The sequence below is a fragment of the Geotrypetes seraphini genome, chromosome 2 (assembly GCF_902459505.1).
Source record: "Geotrypetes seraphini chromosome 2, aGeoSer1.1, whole genome shotgun sequence".
In the NCBI taxonomy this organism is placed as follows: Eukaryota; Metazoa; Chordata; class Amphibia; order Gymnophiona; family Dermophiidae; genus Geotrypetes; species Geotrypetes seraphini.
In genome coordinates this window covers 237,518,414-237,531,775 of record NC_047085.1, presented here as the reverse complement: position 1 = coordinate 237,531,775, position 13,362 = coordinate 237,518,414, and the positions used below count along the sequence as shown (strand labels likewise).

General features: G+C 42.0%; 1 protein-coding gene across 1 annotated transcript in view; it reads right to left on the bottom strand.

Moving 5' to 3' along the window:
• FBXL7 (F-box and leucine rich repeat protein 7) overlaps positions 1-13,362 on the bottom strand; it is a 501,276-nt gene that overhangs the window by 162,441 nt on the left and 325,473 nt on the right. The window lies entirely within an intron of this gene.

The following is a 13,362-nucleotide window of genomic DNA, read 5'->3' as shown; positions in this document are numbered from 1 at the left end:
CTCAGCCCAACCAACTGACTTCCTAAATTCTGAACGTTATTTTGCCACTGTAGCTGAAAAGAGTATTTTCTTATTTCATTAAGTGCCAATTTGCAGAAACAAAATTCTATGTTTTGACATTGTTTCACATCACTGATTGAATCATATCCTGATTGGGCTGAGAACTTTTCAGCACCCCCACGTATAGGCAATTAGCCCGTCAAGTGCTGACTCTGCCCCTGGAATACCCCTTCACCCCCCCCCCCCCCCAAATAGCTAGTTTTGCTTTTGGCACTAACCAATCATTTTCAGCTGCTGAAAATGACCGGTTAGATCCAACCAAGCGATTTAACCGACCAGGAACTGTTTCTGGCCAGTTAAATCGCTTTGAATGCCGACCCCATCGTAATCTTCACTGCACAGCAGCAGTATGGCGTCAAATCCCCTCTCACTATACATTGCTTCTGGTTATTCCATGCTCAGGATCCTCCCAGATGCAAGAACTATCCCATTTCTAGAGATCTGGGATGTTCTCTCTTGAGCACCAACATTTCTAGGCATAGAAGATGGAAGAGAAACCACACAAATTTCTTTGTTCTATTGAACTGTCCCTTTAAAGACATCTGCCAAATGACACAGTGCTCTCTGGTCTCTTTGCTCTTCCTATTGACAGACTTTTCTAGTTCAGTCAGTGGGATGGCCCATCTGCTGTACCTCAGAGCTTCACACTCATTGTGGCCACAGAATGAGCTCCACTGTCAAGACTGTAGCAGCTGCACTTCACAAAACAGAAGTCAGGAAGGGAACTGATGGAAACCCTGGGCTGGGTCAGAAACCTTGGTAAGGCCAGGCCAGAACAGGCACCCTCTCATTTCTATACACTGTAGTTTCTAAGCCTGAGATCAACAATTTGAAGCTTGGAATAATGAAAATGTGCATGATGCTGAATGCCAAGAACAGATGTTCTGATTTCATTTGTCGCTCTTACTTCATTAACTGGGAACAGTAAAACAGCATGAGAAGACACAAACAAAACATTCTCCCTTGAGGAATTTCCTCTTGGAACTGAGAATCAGAAGTTCACTTTAAAACTGTGATAATGAAGTAGGTGAGAAAGAAGTAAAGATTCAGCAGGGGACTTCTCAGGCCAGTTAATGTGACCACATCCTTATTATTGACTCACCTATGATGTGTCTTTTTTTCTGCCCAGATCAAACAAGGCTTCTTCAGCAATAGTACATCCTTGCACGGGAATGCGTATCTATCTGATTATGCATGGGGGGTGAGGCAGGATCATAAGCCCTGGAATCTTTCCATTTTGGAATAATAATAGCAGCATAGCTACTTGACCATAAACAATAGTAGAGTCAGTCCTGATTTTTCTACTCCTGATTGATCATTTTTTTCATCTTAAGAAATTCTTATACATCCTCTGGTAACGCGTTCCAGAACTTAACTATTCCCTGAGTGAAAATTTTTTTCCTCCTATTGGTTTTAAGAGTATTTCCCTGTAACTTCATTGAGTGTCCCCTAGTCTTTGTAATTTTTGATGAAGTAAAAAAAGAAAAAAATCGATCCACTTGTACCCATTCTACTCCACTCAGGATTTTGTAGACTTCAATCATATCGCCCCTCAGCAGTCTCTTTTCCAAGCTGAAGAGCCCTAACTGTTTGAATCTTTTCTCATATGAGAGGAGTTCCATCCTCTTTACCATCTTGGTCGCTCTTCTTTGAACCTTTTCTAGAGCCACTATATCTTTCTTGAGAATGAGGTTGCACCATGGAGCGATACAGGGGCATTTTGACATTCTTAGTTTTGATAACCATCCCTTTTTTAATAATTCCCATCATCCTGTTGCTTTTTTGGCCGCTGATGCACATCGGGCAGAAGGTTTCATTGTATTGTCTACAATGACAATTGTGGGTGCTAACCCTCAAAGGCGGACCCTAGCATTCGGTAATTGTGCTTCAGGTTATTCTTCCCAATGTGCATCACTTTGCATTTGTCCACATTAAGGGCTCCTTTTACAAAGCCGTGCTATGGCCTTAACATGTGGAATAGCGCGCTAAATTGCCCCGCGTGCTAGCCACTACCGCCTCCTTTTGAGCAGGCGGTAGATTTTCAGCTAGCACACACTATAGCGCATGCTAATCCAGTGTGTGCATTAAAAACACTAGCGCACCTTTGTAAAAGGAGCCCTAAATTTCATCTACCACTTGGACGCCCAGTCTTCCAATTTCCTAAGGTCCGCCTGCAATTTTTCACATGCGTTTTAACAACTTTGAACAGTTTAGTGTCATCTGCAAATTTAATCTCCTCACTTGTCGTTCCAATTTCCAGATCATTTATAAATAAGTTAAATAGCACTGGTCCCAGTACAGAACCCTGCGGCACTCCACTGTTTACTCTTCTCCACTGAGAAAAATGTCCATTTAACCCTACCTGGTGTTTTCTATCCGATCACCAATTCCTAATCCACAACTGAACTTTGCCACCTATCCCATGATTCTTTAATTTTCTCAGGAGCCTCTCGTGAGGAACTTTATCAAAAGTTTTCTGAAAATCTAGATACACTATATCAACCAGCTCACCTTTATCCACATGTTTATTCACACCTTAAAAGAAGTCAAGCAAATTTGTGAGGCAAGATCTCTCTTGGCTGAACCCATGCTGACTCCGTCTCATTAAATCATGTTTGTCTACGTGTTCCACAATTTTATTTTTTATAATCGTTTCTACCATTTTGCCCGGCACTGAAATGAGGCTTACCGGTCTGTAATTTCCCAGATCTCCCCTGGAGCCCTTTTTAAAAATTGGCGTAACATTGGCCACCCTCCAATCTTCAGGTACTACAGACGATTTCACTAACAGCAGGTCAGCAATTTCATGTTTGAGTTCTTTTAGTACCCGGGGATGTATACCATTCTGTCCTGGCGGTTTATTACTTTTTAACTTGTCGATTTGGCTCAGTACATCTTCAAGATTCACTGAAATTTCTTTCAGTTCCTCCGCATCATCACCCATGAAAATAATTTCCAGTTCAGGTAGATCTCTTACATCTTCTTCCGTAAAGTCCGAAGCAAATAATTCATTCAGTCCTTCTGCTATGGCCTTATCCTCCCTTTCGCTCCTTGGTCATCCAACGGTCCCACCGATTCCCTCACAGGCTTTCTGCTTCTGATGTACCTAAAAAAATTGCTATGAGTTTTTGCCTCATTTGCAAGTTTCTCTTCATATTCTTTCTTAGCTATCTTTATCAGTACTTTGTATCTAACTTGCCAGTGCTTGTGTTTCTTCTTATTTTCTTCATTCGGATCCTTTTTCCAGTCATTAAAGGATGTTTTTTTGGCTCTAATAGCCTCTTTCACTTCACCTAAGCGCCTGGGCCAACCAGTGCCTTAGGCCCCTCCCCAGTACATCCCAGGATGCACTGGGAAGGGGAAGGCCCACCATTTTGAAGAGGCAGGCCTGCTAGCTGGAGGAAGTGGGCATCCCTCCTGCCACGGGTGTCAGGAAGGGGCTGTTGGGGTCAGCAGTAGGAAGAAGTGGGCATCTCTCCTGCAAATCTTGGGTCATTGTTTTGGTGGGTCCAGACAGCAGCAGATGAGGGGGATTTCTTCTTTCTGCCAGTTAATCAGCTGAGCTGGCAGGACTTGGGGAGACCTGCGGCTCATTTGAAAGAGGTAGGGAGAGCAGCCTTGACAGGAGAGAGGAGCTGTGCTTAGCGAGTACACTTCTGAGCAATCGCTAGGTACAGTTCCTCCTGCACAAATAGCATGCATATAATTTACATGCTGTTATGTTAAGAATCACTCATAAAATAAAAGTCGCTCCCTCTACGGACTCTACATCGACTCACCGGATTTTAACGGTGAGTATTAAGAATCTTCCTCTCAGCCTTAATATTGCGTGGATCACTTGGTGCCCAGAGGAAGGAAGATAGGTGTATGTCTACATGATATAAAAATATTAACAGAAAAATGTTTATGTTTATTCAAATTTTTGACCACACTTTGGTTTAGCAACAGCACGGTTTACAAATAACAAAAAGAGAAAGGAACGCCATAAAAAAATAGAAAAGCAAAAAGAAGTAATTAAATTCAAAAAATTAAAATTAAAAATAATTAAAGTCTAAATAGCCTAAATAGTTGCCAAAAGAGAGGACTCTACTCCCAATATTTTCAAGGAAATGTTAGACCAAAGAGATGAGGCTTAACCATTGATCTGAATTTTACATATGAAAGCCCAGAGTAAATCATAACTGGAAGAGAATTCCATAAACTATGAACAGATGCAAAAAAAATATATGTTCGATTTTCACATAGTAACATATCATGCATGTCAACAAGTGAGGTCCAAAAAGCAAGGAGTCCAAGGAGACTAGTCGGGTGCTAGCTCGTTGGGGACACCGCCAGAGAGTGGAACGGTGGGGAGATCCCCTGAGCTTGATGTCACTCTTAGCCCCGACGTTAGGACGCCACCCCTTCAACCAACGCCGCAAGCAGCTAGCTCTCCACGGGACCAGAATGCACCCGAAGAGGTGGTTTCTTCTTCGTTCCCAGAGGCTAGCATGGAGGGCTCGCCGAAAATAACAACGCAGAGTGATATGTTATCTCTGCAAGGACTTGCGACCGGGACAACAGAGGCTGGGGAAATACAAGACGCTACCGAGGTAAAGCTAATTTCAGAACATTTAGATACTACACCATTACAACTTTTTTCACCTACAAAACCACCTAAAGTCACACTCGATGCATTATGGGACTTGGTAGTGAATTTGGGGAATTCTTTAAACCCCCAAATAAAAAGCTTGGATAAAGAATTAAAAGTACAAAAAGAAGAATTAAATGTCCTAAAGCAGGATATGTCACAACTTAAAACAGAGTCACAAAATACAAATAAGGAGCTAATGCTTCTGAAACAAAATCAAGATTTGTTGGTTAAAGATAATATAATACTCAGGAAGAAGTTGGAAGCACAGGAGAATAATGGTCGAATTAATAATTTGAGGTTTATAAATTTTCCAAAGATCCTGTCAATTTCTCCTAGAGAAATGGTGAAAAGGTATTTTATGGAAATATTGGAAATTCCTGAAAGTTCCTTACCTCCTCTTACAAGAGTGTATTATCTTCCTGCCAAACCCCAATCTAAAGAAGAAAAAATTGAAGAACCCCAGGAGAGGTCACTGGACATTTCCGTAATATTAGAACAATCAGATAGAGAACTGGCCGTTCCAGCCACTCTCTTGTTGTCTGTCGCTTTGGCCCCAGACAAGGATTGGATAATGAAACTTTACTTTAAAAATAGGTCCAAAGACTTCCTGGGACAGCACATTCAGATTTTCCCTGATGTCTCTAGAGAGACTCAAAAAAGAAGGAAAGAATTTCTACTTTTAAAACCTGGAGTGACTCAAATAGGTGGCATTTTCTTCTTGAGATATCCATGTAAATGTGTGGTTAGATATTTATCATTGAAGTATATTTTTACAGAACCATCTCAATTAATTGGTTTTCTCTCCGGGAAACGTCTTGAAAAAGGAATAACAACAGCAGCGCCCATGGAAGGTTAACTCCCTGCACTTTAGTAAGACATGGACTTTTTCTTTTAAATTAATTTGAATTAAATTTGTTCTACTCTTCAATCTTGGATCCAATAATTTTGAGGACTAGTGTGAGATCAGCTAGGATATTGTTATTTTATTTATCCATTATTATTTTTCAATTGAACTATGATTGTGGTATATCTTAATTTTGGAATTTCAGTTTAGTATGTTGTTTGACCTCACTTTACTGTACAAGATGTATATGCTTGGTGATATTGTAAAATTCTATAAATAAATAAATAAAAAAAAAAAAACAAAAAAAAAACATTTTTGTTTATTCCAAATGGTCAAAACAGTTCCAATTGAAAAGGTCATACTTGTGCAACAGGAAATAAGTCTCAACAGGGGCCGTGTTTCGGTAAAAGCACCTGCATCAGGAGTCATGAAAGTTCATCTCTTGAAAAGATTACACATAAACCTCTACCATCAAACAACAACAATCCAGAGTTCTATCAGATCAATCCATTCCCCCATATTCAGGCTACTCAGAAGTACTGCATACTAACATGCAAAAACTAATTTGAAAATCTGCAAGCAACAAGTGTTCTGAGAACATACAAGAACAAAAGTCTAGGAACTGAATGAGGCAATAACACCAGAAAATGCACACGTGGAAGGTCCATCATCTTAAAAGTTATTTATTTTCTATTGTGCTGAAATTCCAGATTGCCTTGAATCACTTCAAAGCTGCAAGCACTATGTTCCTAACTAAAACCAATATTTGATATAAATGCCTGAGATAGACATGACTTTCAACAAGAACAATAACAGACAAGTTATAAATGTTTTCTCTTCTTTATTGACCAATTTCACTATATAACATTTGTATTGGCAGCAGTGGCGTAGCTAGGACTCAATGGGCCAAGGGTGTAAAAATTAAGATGAGCCCCTTATAACACCATTTATCCCAAGGTAGTGGGTATTAGAGGGAGGGGGGAGAATCCCTTCAGAGCTCCAGAAAACAAACCCAACAAAAAGCAAACACATTACAGACTTATAGAAAACCTGTCATAATAATAGAAATAGATACTGAAATGCAAGATATATATCAGAGATGCACATTTCCTTAAGCTCACAAATTCTAATTAAGAAAGAAAGAAAAATAATAATTTTTTCTACCTTTGTTGTCTGAGCATTGCTTTCGTCCCAATGTCTCTTCTGCTTTTCTCTGTGTTTTTAAAATCTCATCCCAGAGTCTGCTGTCCTTTTGATATTTCTCTTTCTATGTCCAACATCCATATTTACTCTGCATCCCTACCATCCTGTCCAGCATCTCCCCTCTGTGTCTCTGTCCCTATATTCTCCCATGTTTAGCATCTGCCCTCTCAGTGTCTCTATTTCCCTTCCATAATCTGCATCTTTCGTCTGTCTCTTATTTTATACTTTCCAGAATTCCCCAGGTGTCCTTATCCCTCTCCTTGTATGCAGAATCACCTCTCTGTGTCCATGTCCCTATGTACCCTCAATGTCCAGCATCGCTTCTTGTGTCCCTGTCTCTTCCCATATCCATCTTCTCCCCTTTCTCTTCCCTTCCTCTTATCCCCCTCCCGTGGTCCAACATATTGCATCTCTCTCCCTCCATCCCTTGATACAGCATCACTCTCCTTCTGTTCCCTTCATTCCCCCCATTTGATCTGGGTCTCTTTCTCCTCTTCCCCGTGTCTAGCACTCTTTTGTTCCAGGTTTCTCCTTCTCTTATCACCCCCCCACACACACGTCTGTCATCTTTCAATAACCTCCTCCTTCCACTTGCACATTAGTCATTATCTCTGTGGTCTTCTCCTACATATCTGATATCTCTCCTTCACCTCTCCTTCCATCCAAAAGCTGGCCCATCATCTCTCTCTCTCTCTCCCATGCACATCCAGCATATCTCAATCACCAACCTCTTTCAATCTGCAAACAGGTTCACCAGCTCTCTGCCCCTACCTGGACCTCCCAAGGCAGCCCTGAAAACTAGCTGCGTTGGCTCAGCTCTGCCAGGGTCTTTCTTCTGCTGCATCCTGCCTCTAATGATGCAACTTGTTGTGGGCGGAACATTGCAGAGGAAAAACCCTGCAGGGTCAAGCACAACACAACTAGTTTTCAGGGCTTCTTTAGCAGGTGACCCATGAGTTTTAGGAGGAATTGTGGGATTGGTGAAGAGAAAGGGAGTGATGCAAGAACTGCAGCAGGTATAAAGGGCGGGATGCTGGAACTGCAGGGGGGATGTTTGCAACCGCAGGTGGTCCTGGGCATTTTGTAGGGCTCGCTTAATGGTAGCTATGGCTGCTTGGAAACAAGAATGATTCAATTTGTCATGTTTGTTTATGATGTCTTCTTATATGCTTTGTTGGCATTTAGCTAACTCTGTAATCAATCAGTTTCACAATAACAACTGAAATTTTTAAAAGTTATGCTTATACTGTATGTATTGTAGCACTGTAAAACAGCTTAGGTTAGGGGGCTTTTGGTTCCCACACTGGCCTGATTTTGGCTAAACAAAACCCCTGATGCAGCTACCTTGTGCGTAAAAGAGTTGGGAAAAATATAAATTTCTCCTGCAGACACTAATCCGTGCTTGCTCTCATGACCTGGCTCACAGCCAAGGTCGTATTTTTGAAGGGTCACCTCCTCCTGAGTCTTTTCTTTGTTACCGTTACACTTCAAACAATGGTCTTTTTGTTTCAAGGTTACAGCCTGAGAGCCATAACGTAGCAGACAATTGTGTGATCCTTGGGCTGACCTGTGTCCCAACTTTGTTTGGAAACATGGGGCAGAAAAGCCTTTTGAGTAATCCCCTTCAAAAGATAAAGGGAAGTATAGGAAGAAACAATGAGACAATGTCACTGGACGCAATGCATGTAACCAATTTCATATTTCTCACAGTGAAATGGTGTGGTGACCGTGTCAGTCCACTTTTCAAGGTAATATTTAGAAATAAAACAAAAACAAAGGAAATAAGGTAATACCTTTTTTATTGGACTGTATGCCTTGACAGATATTGACCTGGAAAGTTTTTTTTTGCTGGCTGCACATTGTATGTTTGTGTCACTAAGGAGTCAGCAGTCTGCTCATATAGTGCACATATTGGTGAAAATCAGCACTTCTCACTATTCGCAATTGGCACAGATATACTTAGCCTTACCTGCTGGGGAGAGGCTAAGTGCCCCTGCAGTAACTGCACAAGTGACGGTGCGCACAGTAGGTACTGGCCTGGTTTAGGGGTTAGGCACCCATTTTGTTCACGCTGGAATGGAATGGTTGCTTGGGATGTTGGTCTACCTCACACTTTTAATTTGGGAGTGTAGGCCATTTCATTGCGACCATTTCAGTGCACCCTTCCTGAAGTTGTCATTCCATCGGAAAATTAATATGGTGAAAGAGGGGGCATCTCAAAGAAGGCTTACCCCCTCCCTCCAACTAATGCTTAAAGAAGGCTTCTGGAGCAGGCTCCATTGTTCACACACACACACACACACACACACTGGTGCTTCATGCCTAAATGGACTGGTGAAAGAGCGGGTATTTCACCCTCCACCCCCCTCCTGGTGCTTCAGGCTCAATTGCTTCAAGATTTGAAAGAGGGGGGCAATACCCTTCAATAAAGTTATCTGAAGGCTCCCACTGTGGCCTGAAGTATTCCCCTCCCCCCCCCACTGGTGCTTCAATAAAGTTATCTGAGACAGCATCTGTCAGACTCAGCTCTTCAGGTGATCTGCGAGGGGGCCAACTCAACGCAAGACAGCATCTGTCAGACTCCTCACAAGCCGCCTGTTCAGGTGAGCTGGGTGGGGGCTGACTCAATGCGATGAAACCGCCTGCTCTTAAAGGGCCCTGAGGCAACGACGGCGATGAAATGCCCCCATGCTGAACTAGCCACAACGAAACAACCGTGCTGAATCATCCCATTCCGTTTAATTTGCTGGTCTTTGATTAAAAAAAAAAAAAAAGCAGACCGGGTAGCACAGTCTATAGAATTTCTGCCTACACAGAGCAAATGAAAATAATCACAGCCCATGTGGAGCAAATTTGACTCTATACAGAGAAACAGCTACAAACAATATTCTACAATAGTTCCGAAGGACAGCACCCGTACACCACAATACAATCCAGATGCCGCTCGATGTAATTTACGACTGAACACACCAAAAAAATGGATCTTTATCTGTAATGTCTAAGAAATGCCACTGTTGCAGTGCCGTTCTTTGATCCTCCGCTTCATTTATAACTGATCTCATCTCTGAAGACAGTGGTAAGAAGCTTCGCAGTGGCCTCTCAGACAGCTCATCTGATCTAGAACACATGCTGCTATTTTTGTCTGTTATAACAAAGAAAGTCAGTCAAAAGCATCTGATATCACCAGCCAACCAAAGCCATGCGCAATGTATTCAGGCATGATAAGAACATAAGAATAGCCTTACCGGGTCAGACCAATCTAGCTCAGTATCCCATCTCCACGAACCTGGCAAAAACCCAAATAGTAGCAGCATTCCAGATATATTGTGATAAAAACGGTACCCTCTGTGACCATTAGCATTGCTTTGGACACCGTTTTTTGTCTCTGTTCGTTCTAAACATTTACCTGCACCAAATGCACTATTCATGCGATGGAGAAATTATCCTTCAAGACTCTTGGCAAAGACATTGATTCCTAAACACTGTCAGTGTCGAGTCTTCGCAGTCTTCGCAGTGCTACTACCAATAAAGCGTGTTTTGAACTGTATCCCCGTGGCTGAATTATTAACATCTTATCCTCATGAATCCTCCATTGTGCTGTGCTTCTGTCGTCGTCAAGGCCTCTTTTTGGTCTCTCTCTCCAGTACCCTCTGCACAAACCATTTCTTCTATTTAATAAATGGCGTTGCAACTGCAAATAACAGATGTCAGTGTTCCCCCATATAATTATAGTAATGGCCTCGTTCCTAATGAATGATGAGCGGATTAGGCAATTCTGCAGGATGTGCTGGAAAAAAAATTGTACAGCAAAAGCAAAAACTGCAGTAATGGGGTGTACAAGACGCCAAGTCTTTAATGAACAATCATAAATATAATCATAAAACAGTTGTATCCAAAAGGGTTGATGAACCAGGACCCGACACGGTCCGTGTTTTGAAGAAACACTCCTTCTTCCGGGGTCCTAAAATGTATCATATACAAAGAAACTGATGGATGACCACTGGAGACAACTGTGTTGGTGAACAACTAAGCAAGCAGGGCAGGATTAACTCTTTGTTGGGCCCTAGGCAAACAGGTTTGTTGGGGCCCCTCATTGTAATTTAAATATATTGTAAAGCTCACACAAATGGAGCCTTGAATGATTCTGACTACAGAGGAAAACTGGCAGAGGAGGAAACGGCAGATAAGAGTCCCTGCTCGCTGGCTCCTCCTGCTGACTAGAAGGCAGTACATAGGGAGTGAGGAAGAATAGACAGACTTCTGTGGTGAACAATGGCTCTGCGCCCTCTCGATTCTGTTCTCTGAGGCAGCAGCTAACATACCAGGGCAAAACTCTGCCTTGACGTACACATTTGAGGGGGCCCCTCCTAAATATTTGGGCCCTAGGCCCATGCCTACTTTGCCTATGCTTTAATCCTGCCCTGTAAGCAAGCTGTGTGAGCTCCTACGTGGTGCAGGGCAAAGGCAAAAGTGAAAAAACGAAAAAAAAATTGTGCTACCTGGAGGATGGTATTGTGCAGGTTACATCAAATGAGAAAAATCCTCATACTAAGGACCTGGTTCTGTACATGGCACCATAATTTAGGGGGCGGTAGGTGTCCTATCACCACCTAACTTGTTTTAAGTGGCTTTTATCAACATGGTAATCGACCATGCCATTTAAAACCAATTAAAAACTCATTAAAAAAATAAAAGTAGGCGTCTGCAACGTAGGCCAAAAAAACTCTGACCTATATTGCAGACGCCTAAGTTTTGTGGTAGGCGCCACTAGCCGCGATTCTTTAAACGGCGCCTATGCATGATTGACATGTGGCCAGCACCATTTTTGTAGGCAGCTGCTGATTTAGGCGCCCTTTATAGAATCTGGCCCTGAGGGCTCCTTTTATCAAGGCGCGCTATGGGGGTTAGCACGTCGGACATTTCATCATGCGCTAACCCCCGTGGCAGGCGGTTTAACGCACGGTATTCCGCGCGTTAAACCACTACCGCACCTTTGTAAAAGGACCCCTGAGTGTCTACTGTGGTTGCAAGAGCAGAGAGAAAGGGGGAACGAAAAGACAGAGAAGAGAAAGAAAAAAGATAGAGGGCAAAGGGAAGAGAGAGAGAGAAGGGAAGAGGAAAGCTGAAAGAACTCAGGAAAAGCAAAAGAGACGAAAAATTACAGCAAGCACTGATGCAGAGATAGACACACGCAGACAGTGCTGAACAAGGACCATATAGTTGGCTCATCTGAAAATAGAGCTCACCTGCAGGCACTATGCCATTATGGACTTATAAGAGAAAATCAAAATGACATTGATCCGTCGACATCCAGAATCTTATGTGGTCTGCACTTCTTGGCCCATTTGGAGCCTCATGGTTATAGCTGGAATGGAGCTAGCCACCTTCCCTGTGTGTTTCACGGATTCTAAGTGGGGCTTCTACTCTTAGGGCTCCTTTTACTAAGCCATGTTAGGGATTTAGCACGCGGAATAGCGCACGCTACCTTGCCACGCGCGCTAGACCTTAACGCCAGCATTGAGCTGTGCGTTAGATCTAGAAGCGTAGCGCGCGGTAATTTCCTGCGTGCGCTGAAAACGCTAGCGCACCTTAGTAAAAGGAGACCTTAGCTGTTTATAAATTGTTCCTCTTCAATATTTAAACTCAGCAGTTCTATTATCGGAGTAATGGTGATATTCAGCAGTACCTGGATAACTGTACGGCTAACTTAGGACAGAATAAATTTCGCCCGGTACTTTTCATTCCATTCCAGTCTTATATTCCACCAATACCTGATCAGTTCTAGGTAGATTACAGCATAATATATTAGAACCAAATGTCTAGGAATATCCATCATAGCATTAGAGGAAATCTGGACATTATAAACATCATAAGATAGGGCAGCTTTACAGGGCAATGGGTTATAGCACTTTTCAAACATCTAGGTAATTTCTACATCCTTAGGAAGACCATCTTTGCAAAGCAGATATGCTTTAACCTTTTCCAAAAATCTAAATAATTTCCATTCAGTCTTAATTAGACACCATATGATATAATAGAGAAGCCGAGAATTGTCTCACCAATTTAAGTTGTTAAAACAGCAAATTGCACCCTACCCTGGTATCCTGGGGTTTTTTTGTCTTTATTGATTAGATTGTAAGCTCGTTCAAGCATGAACTGTCTTCTATTTTATTTCTTAGAAGCCGCCGCACATTGAGCTTAGGGTTTCAACGTACCCTCAACAATGACACCTAGATCCATTTCCTGGGTAGTGATTTCTAACACAGAACCCAGCATCACATAGCTATAATTTGGGTTCCTCTTTTCCACATGCATCACTTTGCACTTGCTCACATTAAACGTCATCTGCCATTTTGACATACAATCTTCTAGTCTCTCAAGGTCCTCTTGCAGTTTTTTACAATCTTCTTGCAATTTAACAACTATGAACAACTTTGTGTCATCAGCAAATTTAATTATCTCACTAGTTATTTTCATCTCTAGATCATTAATAAATATGTTAAAAAGCAGAGGTCCCAGCACAGACCCCTGGGGTACCACTGAGAATATTTCCACTGAAAATATTGACCATTTTAAACCACTCTTTGTTTTCTGACTTTCAACAAGTTCTCAATCAATAAAA